Source organism: Pogona vitticeps, chromosome 3 (assembly GCF_051106095.1).
Source record: "Pogona vitticeps strain Pit_001003342236 chromosome 3, PviZW2.1, whole genome shotgun sequence".
NCBI lineage: Eukaryota > Metazoa > Chordata > Lepidosauria > Squamata > Agamidae > Pogona > Pogona vitticeps.
The window spans coordinates 77,337,997-77,350,000 of record NC_135785.1 but is presented as its reverse complement, the minus strand read 5'-3'; the positions used below and the strand labels follow the sequence as shown (position 1 = coordinate 77,350,000).

General features: G+C 42.4%; 1 long non-coding RNA gene across 1 annotated transcript in view; it reads left to right on the top strand.

The window, feature by feature from the left end:
- LOC144588398 (uncharacterized) overlaps positions 1–11,042 on the top strand; it is an 11,820-nt gene extending 778 nt beyond the window's left edge. Inside the window, exon 2 of the long non-coding RNA XR_013543942.1 lies at positions 1–11,042. This exon is cut by the window's left edge and continues 449 nt beyond it. This is a non-coding gene — a long non-coding RNA (uncharacterized LOC144588398).
- Positions 11,043–12,004: the final 962 nt, after the last annotated feature.

Genomic DNA, 12,004 nt, shown 5'->3' with positions numbered 1-12,004 from the left:
TATTGTGTAACACAGCAAGTAAGCATTCCATAAGGAAACTTTAAAAAGGGAGTGCCCCAAACAAAAAATTATAACTTTGAAACTGGACCTTGAATCAGCACCAAATGTGGCACAGGTGAAGCAGACAGTCTGATTTTGCTCTGTGCCAAATTTTAGGGTGTTCAGGCAAATGTTTGAAAAACAGCCCCGACAGTTGCTTTGTGTTTGGGTGAGAAGTGGTTAAATGATGGAAAAAGAGTCAGCTTCTCGGACTTTCCCTAGATTAGTGTCACTTTGTGAATGTTAGTGAGCACAAGAGGATATCCTGTAGACCATCTTGACTGGGGTCGACATTGGTCTTGTTAACACTATTTGCTATGTAAAGCTTGGCATCCTTTTTCCTGCTGGCAATGAGGGCACAATATTGTGCAGGATTATCTGGCCATTTCTTGGCTTTTTGAATCATGGGTACAGAAACAATATATACCACATTCACAAACTAGAAGGTTTTTTAAAAACAAAAAACTCGAACTGGAGTCATTAAAAGTCTGTGCTCAATAATCATACTTCATACTTTTTGGAAGATCAATGATCACACAGACAGAACCTATATAGAGGCCAGTGCCCTTTGAGATACATGATCATGAAATGGTGACCATGTAAGTATCCTAGCAGACTCCACGTGCCATGTCATGTTTTGTGTTGGTGATGTTTTGTGTTGGTGATGAGATTGGCAGCTTTGTGGGTGTGTGTGACCAGGATCTACAGGAGTTGATAAAAGCTGAAGGGATTTTACTTATGGTCTCAATGGGATACTAGCATTATCCCTCATTATATCTCTTTCTTAGATTATGCCATCACTTGTGATATTTGGCAAGAGCAATTCATCCATCCACTGTGGATTGACAGAAAGAGAAAGAGAGAAAGTGGCTTCATTGTGTGTTTATAAGAGGGAGGGAAAGAAAGAGAGAAATTGAAGACAGCAGCAAAAAGAAAGTTAAAAGCATTGAGGGTTCTCAGCCTTTTGGCGTTACATCCTGCCAGTATGTAGGTCATGAAAAGTCACAATGGAAAGATCCCAACTCTTAAGACAAAACTCATAAGAGCCCCATGGCACAGTGGTTAAACTGCAATATTGCAGCCAAGATTCTGCTCACTGTCTTCGATCCCAATGGACTCCGGTACCTGGCTTAAGGTTGACTCAGCCTTCTAACCTTCTGAAGTCAGGAAATTGAATACTCAGCTCACTGGAAGGGTAATATGTTGCCCAGATACAGTGGTGCCTTCACTTATGAATGTCCCTACTTGTGACCAATTTGACTTACAACCAGCTCTGGCCACAAAATGTTGCTTCTACTTGCGACTGGAGCTTCCACTTATGAACAGAAAAAGGCAGGAAATTCAAATTGCTAACTTTGGGTGGCAAAAGAGGCTGCTTCTTTGTAGCTCTTTCGCCCCAGCAGTTAGAGAGTGTGCGATCTGAGGAGGCTGCCTGGTAAGGTAAGGTGCTGTTTCCTACTTTTTAAAAACTGCTTTTGGTTTTTTGCAGCATGGTTTTTGGCTGGGGGGGTTATGTTTCTGTGCTGTGATGGGTCTTGGGGGTTGTTGTTTTTTGTCCCCCCCTTTTTCTGATGGGGGATTGGTTGCTTTTTGGAGTGTTTTTTCCCATTTCTGATGAGTCTTGGGGGTTGTTTGTTTTTTGGTCCCCCCCCATTTCCAATGGGTCTGGGGGAGCTGGTTGCTTTTGGGTTTTTTTTTCTGTGCATTTCCGACCTTGTCCCTTCACTCTCTGTGCATTTCCAATCTGCTCCATTTGTTTTCTGTGCATTTGCAATGGGTCCTTCATGCTTCCCTTGCTTTTTTTCTTTTCTTTCTGTGCATTCCCGACCTTGTCCCTTCACTCTCTGTGCATTTCTAATCTCCTCCATTTGTTTTCTGTGCTTTTGCAATGGATCCTGCACGCTTCCCTTGCTTTTCTCCCCCCCTCCCCTTTGGCCAGAATGGATTAATCACGTTTCCAATGAGTCTTGCAGTGATTTTTTTGGGGGGGGTGTGTGATTTTTTTTTCCTTTAGCCGGAACAGATTAATTGAATTTCAATGCATTCCTATGGGAAATGGTGCTGAGATGTACGACCATTTCGAGTTACGACCATCATTCCAGAATAGATTATGGTCATAAGTGGAGGCACCACTGTAGTTGTAAAACCATCCAGACAGTGCATTTAGCAGTAGCACATGTAAGTGCTATGGGGTGGTATATAAGCTTTGCTTTACTTTTTGCAATGTCTGTGCTTGAGAGTTCAGTTCTATCATATACATATTGTCTGTGCCTGAGTGAAAACTGCTGTTGCAATGAGTGTTACATGATATACATGTATTAAGATTTATTCCCTTCGTGCACAGGGTCATCAACACCACACACCAAATTCCCATTTGCTTTCCAATCACTTCAGAAATTATGCTTTCTGATAGTAAATTCATATGTTGAGCTCCCCAGTTTCTGCAGGGTCAGTGGGAGTGCTTCTCAAGAGTGCTGTCTGCAAAATGGCCCACAGCTGCCTGACTACCTCCCACAACCTTCCAGTATTCATTCTACAGCATCCCTGTGAGGAATAGGGTATGAGAGTAGGAAGACCTCTACCCTGATGTTGTTGCTGTGGATAACATTTGTAGGTGCTTGAAAATTAGGCACTAGCAGAGGAAGAGCACTGCTAAAGCAACCTGGGGGCTTTAAATTGCTATTGGCCATCTGGAAAAGTGTCAGAGGAGATAAGGACCTAGAAGCACAGGTTGCTAGAGAGCAGCTGCATTCCTTTTTCCTTGAAGACACAAGACTCCCTGTCATGGCTGGCAGAAGATATGTCTTAACCAGAGGATTGATCCACTCAGAGTGTCACCAAGCATATCCAGACAGAAACACAATGCTTATTGAATACAGAGATTGATTATGTATGCAAACAATAATGAATGTAGGCAAAGAACAACTCACAACATTCCTTTGGATGCAGGAATTGCCATGCTGTGAAGAATGTACTCTAGGGCCAAGTGTTTCTAGTCACCTACCTGCCCACCCTGAATCCTGAGAGGAAAGCCGGAAGGGTTTTGCCTGGCTGAAAATTTTATATGTATCTCTAACTTTTCTAGAAGCTGCCAGATAGTTTTTTAAAAAGGCAGATGCAAGGCAGCACAGTAGGGGGGGAGCCCAATTAACATTGCAGCACAGCGCCTGAAAACTATCTTATCTCTGGCTTGCAGCTGTTCAGAAGTTTGCTGTGGTCTGTTTATAGTTACACCTACCTTGTTACTTCCAACTCATGATAAGCACAAGAATATAGTTCCCTTTTTGCTGCAGTGGTCTGTGATGTGACACCTGTGACTCATTCATATACCTGGGTCCTCACTGCAATGTCTCCCACATATATCCACTACAGGCTCTTTGACAGAAGCCAGAGGTAAAGTATTCTTAAGCCCTCAAAGAGGTGATGGCTTCTACCTGGTGCTTCCTTTGTTCTTTAGCCTCTTCTCACAATGACCAAAGGATAGCAAAGAGGGATCCTTCTCTCCTTTCTAATTCCAACCTTTCTCAGTGTAAAACAATTAATTGCTTTCAGCATTAAAAAAATTAGCCCTGGCTCTGCAAATTCAAAGGTTAATGTAGTTCATCATTTGCATATTGTAGACTATATGAGTGCATGGCTGTGAGAGAAAGGCTCATGACAGCCCTGCTGTCTGGATGAAGGTAAGAGCACTACTGGGTCGCAACCTTGTTGGTACTTACTTTCAATCAAGGAATTTTTAGAAATATATACAATAAAAACCCTTTGCCACCACTTCATGATATAGCAAAGTACTCTCATTCTAAAATAAAAACAAAATTGGGTTCTTTCTCAGCAAATTTAAGCTATGTCCCAGAAATTTTGTATTTCATGAACTCCCTTCCAGATTCACTCCAGTGAGAGGTACACATATTTTCATTGAAAATACGTATAATGGAAGTCAGTCTTTTACTTTGTCAGGCCCTGAGTCATTGGGTTGCAATAAAAGAATCTCAGCTGAAAAACTTTAATGAAAATCATAGAATCACAGAGTAATGGAGGTGGGAGGGGCCTGTAAGACCACCGAGTCCAACCCCCTGCTCAGTTCAGGAATCCAAATCAAAGTATATATGACAAATGGTTGTCTTATTTCTTTCTTTCTTGAACCCGAAATTGGTTCCATTGTCATACTGCTTTAACAGTTAGAATGCTTTTCCAGATAGTCAACCAAAATCAGGCTTCCTATAACCTGAGTCCATTATTATGTGTCCTGCACTCTGGGATGATTGAGATCCCGCCTCTCCTCTAGAGATAATGTTTTAAGTATTTGAAAAGTGCTCTCATATCTCCCCTCAGATGGCAACTCAGTTTGTTCATCCTCATCTATCTTTACCTCTGAGTTTGCATCTCCCACCCCCTTTGAATTCAGTCTTTACTTCTTGCTCTTTTTGGCTCATAACCTACATTTCTAGCTTCTTTGTTCTATCCATAAAAGGAAAATTCTTCACCATTTTTAAAAAAGGTGAACCTGAGAATGGAAATAAAATATGCAGGACAAAGAGGACATGGGTCAGCAGAGGTCTGGGACCTTTTGCTGGTTAATCTTCTCTTGCCAACAACTGTGCTATATGCTAAGGAATTTGAAAAGGATCTTCTAAGGCAAGTAAAATAACATTGCTCACATGTCCTATTTGTGTGTGAGTTTGCTCAGAAAGTTATTCTCCAACTTTCTTGATCTGCCAGCAGAGATCTATAAAACTACAAAGCTTTGGAGCTCTTACTAACAGAAATAGGCAGAGAATTGCTATTTTCCTCTTCCATTGTATGCAACAGTTCATACTGGCAGATATTGTAAACCTGCTTTTATAGCTGCTAAATAAGTATCTGTGAGAATAACATTCATACAATTATAATGCCTCTTGGGATACAGCCCAATGTGTCTGGAACTCAAGAACAAAAGGTAAAAAGGAAAGAAATTTCGGTAGATATGAGGGTGGGGAGAAATTGTTTCCATCCAGGCTCAAAGCCAGGATCTCTCCCTAGTGACTCACTTGTAAGTGTTTGATTTTAAAATGCAGAAAATACACCAATGGAAAGAAGAGCAATAAAAAATTACACAAAGTGCAAGAAAATAATGGTGTAGAGCATATGTGATTTTAAATTGAAATATAAATGCATACAAACACCAAAGCATTTGCAATGACGGGCTTTGGTTATACATATTAAGTCACTTTGAGGTACTTGGATAAAATAAAATCAGTTTTTGAAGTTTTCATGTGTATCTTAACATCAGGAATGTACACTGTAATTGCAGAGAAACAGAAGAGTAGATGCCATGTTGCAAAGTGCTCCTGTGAAGGATGCTATATCCTTCCAAGATGCTATATGTGTCACAGAAAAAACGAATACATTTTCTGAAAGATCTCTGAAATCCAAACAGCTAAATAACCCTTGCATTCCATAAAGGGGACCTTGGAAACATGAGGCCGTCCAGATGTTATTGAACTTCAGTTCCTATCATTCCTAGCCAACTTGCCCACTGGTGAGGCGTGATCAGAGTATTGCGTAGTCAAACTCTGTAAGGTAATTTCTCAATCTCTGCTGTAGAAGGTGAAAAACTCTACATCGATAAGTATTCTACGTTGGATCACATAATCCCTGTTTTGGCTGCAATAACATTATGTTTCACCCCATGGGCGACACCTGAAGGTTAGTGACAGATTTTGGAGTTAAGCCAAATAAAGGGAGGGGGGACACACATAAAAGAGGTTATTATTTTTGTTTTGCACTTCTTTCATTGATTCTTGATAAAAAAGCCTTTTAAACCAGAATGCTTCATTCCCACTACACAATGAAAAGATTCCGGGGGCCCATCAGGACTTCGGAGGTTTCCCTCTCTGATTGCAGTCCCATATGACGCAGCCCATGATATTCAGGAAGGCCCCAAGACTCTTTGCAAGGGGGAGGAGGTTAGGGTGTATACCAGTCTGCCTTGGAGAAGAGAAGTAGAAAAAGATTATGTGAACTATGCATCCACTGAATATAATTAATGATGGTTCTGTCTTAGAACTTCTGCTTTTTCAAATTGGAGCACCTGTATTTCATTAAAGATCTGAACCCATCTAATACTTTTTTTGTGACTGCTTTGCCCCACTCTGGTGGAGCCAACTATTATGGGGTCCCCCATGAGTAATTCCATCAACTGCAGGCTGCAGGTGAGATGGCTCTTTAATGAACGAAGTGCTTTACACAGTGATTTTCCTCCTCCTAGAGGACTGAGTTTCCCACACTAGTCCCCTGGAAATAGTCAGTTCTGTACTTGCTTCACTGGGGCAGTCCTTGTAATAAACAAGCCTCATTCAGGGTTGGGCTTGAAGCCTGTCAGCACAGGCTGGTATAGGCAGTTCATGGGTATCAGCTGTCTTTCCTCTCTCAGACAAGGCTCCTCCATCTCTTGTGTTGGTGCTTGTGCCACCAGCAACTCAGCTGGGTGGGCATGAGTGCTTGTGGCTCTGTTGGCTATCTCAGGCACCACAGAGTTGGTGGGGCTGGTGCCCCTCCCGGGGATGGGGGAGGGGCACCCCTTTTCCACAGATTCTTCCCCTGCCCTCTTTGAAGCAGCAGAGAGGCTCCTGCCAAGGGTCTTCATCCTCCTCCCAAGCCAGCTCTCTGAACATGTAGATGACTGACTCCAGTTCCCTCACTGGAGATCCCCAGGTCTCATGCTCATTCGACCCCTCACCCAATGTCACAGATCTAGAAGGTCCTGTGACATTAGGTCGTGTGACACTGGCGTTTTACTCCTGTGCTTCCTTAATGCTACCTGGGCTTTCCTCCTCCCTGTCTTCCCATGAACCCGGAGATGGGGCTGTGCTCATGTTGTTGGAGCACTGCAAGGAAAGGACAGCCAAGAGTGCTGGCTGAGACCTCCTTACACTTCTCAAACCCAAACTGCACCTAAGGGTTGGCACAAAGTGTGGTGTGATCTTTAGAAGGAAGAGAGAATTAATACAAATCATTTCTTCCAGCGTCCTTCTAATGGAAGGATGCTGCCACTAATAGCTGGGTCTTATCTCCCAAATAATGTGACTCTCTCCCATGCCTATCAGGTTGTTTCACAGTTAAAGAAGTGTTATGTATCAGAAGAATAGTTTGAGGAAATTAGCATGTTTGGTTTACAAGAACAAACCCCACAAGCATGAATTCAGTCCATGTTGTTATCTCCTGGCAGAGAATCATAAGCCGACATACTAAATCAGATTGTTGGTCTGTCTCACTTATTGCCTACCCTGAGATCTGGAAGAGCTGCTGGGAGTTAGGCAGCACTGTCCTAGTTAAGGGTTCCAGGATTTTGGCCTGAGGCCTCCTGCTTGAATTCTGCTATTTGGCTGTGTCTGGAGGAATTGGTTGATCAAGTCTAATATTTGTAGTTATTAAATTGGACCCGTGGCTTGGAAAAGTTACTTTATTGGATGATAACTTCCAGAATCCCCTTGGCAACCAAGGCTGTGCTCTCAAAAGTAACTTCTCCAACCTGTACTTGGACCATGTTTCCAAGTTACGACCTAATCTGGTCCAGGGTCTCCATAATGTCATTGTTTCCCAGTGGGAAATGGATGTACAAATCCCCAAAGATCTTATTGCTGGACAATGAAGGCACATTTGCATTCAAGCACAACAAACTGTTTTTGGCCTTGGAAAAGGCAATCCTTCTGTTTTTGTTCTCTGAAAATATATGCATGCAGTGATTTCATAATTTGAAACATCAAATTCCTTGATGAAAGCAAACATACGTCAGTGTTTTTCTTTGTTTTATTGATAGATTCCCATTCTAAATAAGAATATGACATGCCAAAAGAAGAAACAGAAACATGGAACACTGCTTTATTCTTATTATTTCCATTATATACAGACTACCAAATGTTGGCTGGATTTTATTCCTTGAACATTAGGATCATTCCCAAAGACTTAAGATATTCATGGGTATTTCCTTGTCACTTCTTCTTCTTCTTCACGCCTACATCTATGGATAGGTTTCTTAAATTTCATCGGGAAATAATTTTACATCTTAGTGACAAAGCAGGTGGCACTTTGAACCCAACTGATTGTGGCAAATTCACACTTGTATTTGGACAAAGAAGATGTATATTCTATAGTAGAACTGCCTATCTGTCTGTGCATATCTAAAAATATTTCTTTCCATGACTATCCCATGAATTATTTGGGGAGGAGAATTCTTTCTCCTTTAAAAATAGCTGAATGAGAAGACAAATAATATAGCTTTTAGCAGAAAGCATACGGACTCTGTCTGTCACATTCAGAGCATTACATATCTGAGGTTCTAACAGAACTACTTATTCTCACCATGAAAAGCAAGAAAATGTATTTAAGGAAAATGGATTTCTTTTTTCACGTTTTGGAACTGTGTTTCTGTTGTGGTGCAACAGGACACTGTTCAAGGGATCAAGGCCTCTGAAGAAGCAATCTGAGTGGATTTAGCTCCACGATATAGCTCTTTCTAGCAGTACCTATGATGCTGGTATAGATTTTCACTCCTACTCTATTGCCTAAGGGAAAGAATTCCATCTGCTTTTATATGTCACAAGAATTCCTGTACACAGCCCATTTATTTTGCCTGTGTGCAGGGACCAAGATTTGAACCAGAAGTAATAACATATGACAAGATGCTCATTCATCAAGAATGCAGGATTTGCCATATTTTATCCGATCTATGCTATGTGGTTTTTTCCTAAATATTTTATCACAACAGTATTCCCTTTCTCTTCTTCAAGAATTTAGAAATGCTGGGCCCATGCTCCTTAATCGTTCTCCAAAGTGACAGTAGTTGGGTGGTTCATGTGACATTTTGTTTATTTCAACATCACTTCGTAGTGTGCCATGTGCTATGCTTATTTATTACATTCAGTTCTCAAAAACAAAAAACAAAAAACCCCTCTCTGTTTTATAAATGTAAGATATTGTGTTTCTGTATCCATGGTTCAAAATGCCAGGAAATGGCCCAATTTTGCTGCACAATATTATGCCAGCAGAAAAATGATGCCAAGCTTTACATATCAAAGGACAGTCTGAATGCTGGCAACACCAATGGCAGAAGTCAAGATGGTCTACAATAAAATGCCAAAATAAATGCATGCATGCATACATACATACATATAGAATGCAATGCTTTACTCACTTAAATGAGTTCTGTTGCTCTCAGTGGGGCTTTCTTCTGATTGGAAAGGATTGTGTTGTAAGTATCAATATGGTGTGAGAGTATGATCAGGGTGCAATTAAACAACATTTAAGCTGGGTAAACAAATGAAATATCTGGTATTCAGAAATCTGCCGATGATGTCCATTGTCCTACAGGCATATTAAATTTAATGGGATGGTATTCAGAGAGCTTAAGAGACTTTCAGCAGGACAAATGTAGCCTTACATACTTTTTATTTAAATGTTTATGCCTGAAGTCATGTTCCTCTCTTTCCACTATTCCCAGCAAAGGCAAGATCTTAGCTTCTCTGCTGCCTTCATTTGTTGAAGTCAAATTGACCTCTGGTGAGCCTACTTCATTCTTCCACTCCAGGCTATAAATATTCATTGGTTAATTTTCCCCCAAATACTTCATCTTGGCTAGAAATATTTAATTTGTGTTTCTGAGGTAATTATAGCTCTGGCATGCGTTTGTGGCATCAGGTGGCTATTTTGTGCTCAACTCACAGAATGACATCTCCCAAGTTCTCTCAGTAGCCTTTTTGATCAGCTCTGCCTGCCTTTCCATCACCAAGATCCCCTAATTTTACAAGCAGTCAGCTTTGTTTCTTGCTGAAAGCTATTCTTTATAGGATGTATGGGAAGTACGGCTAGACTGAGAAAATGACATTCAAGGCATGGTAAGTCACATGTTCACTGATACTGCTGGGAATATTTAGGACGTACTTCAGAATATAGGGACATGGTGGCGCTGCGGGCTAAACTGCAGAAGCCTGTGCTGCAGGGTCAGAAGACCAAGCAGTCGTAAGATCGAATCCACGCAATGGAGTGAGCACCCGTCGCTTGTCCCAGCTCCCGCCAACCTAGCGGTTCGAAAGCATGCAAATGCCAGTAGATAAATAGGGACCACTTCGGTGGGAAGGTAACAGCGTTCCGTGTCTAAGTCGCACTGGCCATGTGACCACGGAAGATTGTCTTCGGACAAAATGCTGGCTCTATGGCTTGGAAACGGGGATGAGCACCGCCTCCTAGAGTCGAACACGACTGGACAAAAATTGTCAAGGGGAACCTTTACCTTTACCTTTACTTCAGAATATACAGTAGCCTTTCCCTCCCTAGAATCAAACCAGGATAAATTACATTTATTTCAGGAGCTGAAAGACTTTGCACTTATTTACTTGATTTCAGTAAAAGCTAAGATGTCCATGCTGGCTGTGGAATTCTGAGAGCTGCAATCCAAAGATGAGACATTTTCCTTCTCTGAATGAAAGCCGTTTCTCTCTATAGATGAGGGATTGCTTTGGCAGAGAGAGGTAGGCTATCCTAAATTGGTTCTTCATAACTATCAGAGAACTATCTTTCATCTGCAGTGATTGTCATCTTCACCCACAAAGGGATGAGCATCCATTTACTTGCCTTGAAAGTTTGTGTTAAAATTTTGAGAAAATCTAGATGATGCACCTTCCACCATCCTTTTTGTCTTCTTCCTGTGATTAACTTCCACATATTGTCTCCTAATGATGCTGCCTTCTCCATTTTACTCAAGTCCAATTAATTTACCTTGAGAGATACCAGGGATGGGAGGTGCTTACAAGGGGGCAAGCTGGTTAGCAACCTGGCCAGGTTTGTACAACAGCCCTGAAGAGTCTCCTCCTGCTGCTCCTGCTCCTGCTCCTGCTCCTGCTCCTGCTCCTGCTCCTGCTCTTCTTCTTCTTCTTCTTCTTCTTCTTCTTCTTCTTCTTCTTCTTCTTCTTCTTCTTCTTCTTCTTCTTCTTCTTCTTCTTCTTCTTCTTCTTCTTCTTCTTCTTCTTCTTCTTCTTCTTCTTCTTCTTTGTGTTAAGACATATACCATATTTTTCCATGTATAAAATGACACTTTTCCCTAAAATCATTAGAGGAAAAATTGAGGGTTATTTTATGAATCGAAGGAGGTGGAGGCGGAAGCAAAGGAGCAGCTGTGCTCAGCCGCCTCTCGCAGCTGCCCAATGACCGCTGCTCTGCCATCTGATCACCCTCTTCCAGCGCCACTCATGGGCTCCCTTCAGGCAGGGGACAAGGCAGCAACATGATCTGGAATGGAGTGAAGTGGAGGCAATTGGGCAGTGGAGGCAGCAGCAGCAGGAGGTGGCCACCTCTTGCAGCTGCCCATTGACCGCTGCTCTGCCATCTGATCACCTCTTCCAGCATCACTGTGGGGCTCACTTCCAGCTCATGTTGCCACCTTGTCCCCTGCCCAAAGGGAGCCCACAAGTGGCGCTGGAGGAGGCAATCCAGTGGCAGAGGCAGCAGCAGGAGGAGGCAGAGACAGAGGCAAAGGAGCAGCCACACTCAGCTGTCTCTCAATGCTGCCCATTGCCTGCTGCCACCGCCTCAGATCACCTCCTCCAGCACCACTCGTGGGCTCCCTTCAGACAGGGGACAAGGCAGCGATGTGAGCTGGAGGTGAGCCCCAGCAGTCGTACTGGAAGAGATGATTAAGTGATGGAGACAGCAGCAGGAGAAGGCAGAGGAGCAGTTGAAGGGCACCTCATGGCTGCCCATTGACTGCTCCGCCGCCTCCAGCAAGGTCAAAATTAGGGGTTTGTCTTATACATTGGGGGATCATATATACGGAAGATTAAGGGAATGTGCACTCCACAGGCTGTTTTGATTGGAAAACCTATCTGGTCAATGACAAATATAGGTTCAAAACAGTGTCTGAGAGGAAACTGCTTCTAGTCCAAAGTGAGCCAAGTCTCCTAGAAATGTAGCTCAAAATGTCTCTTATACAAAA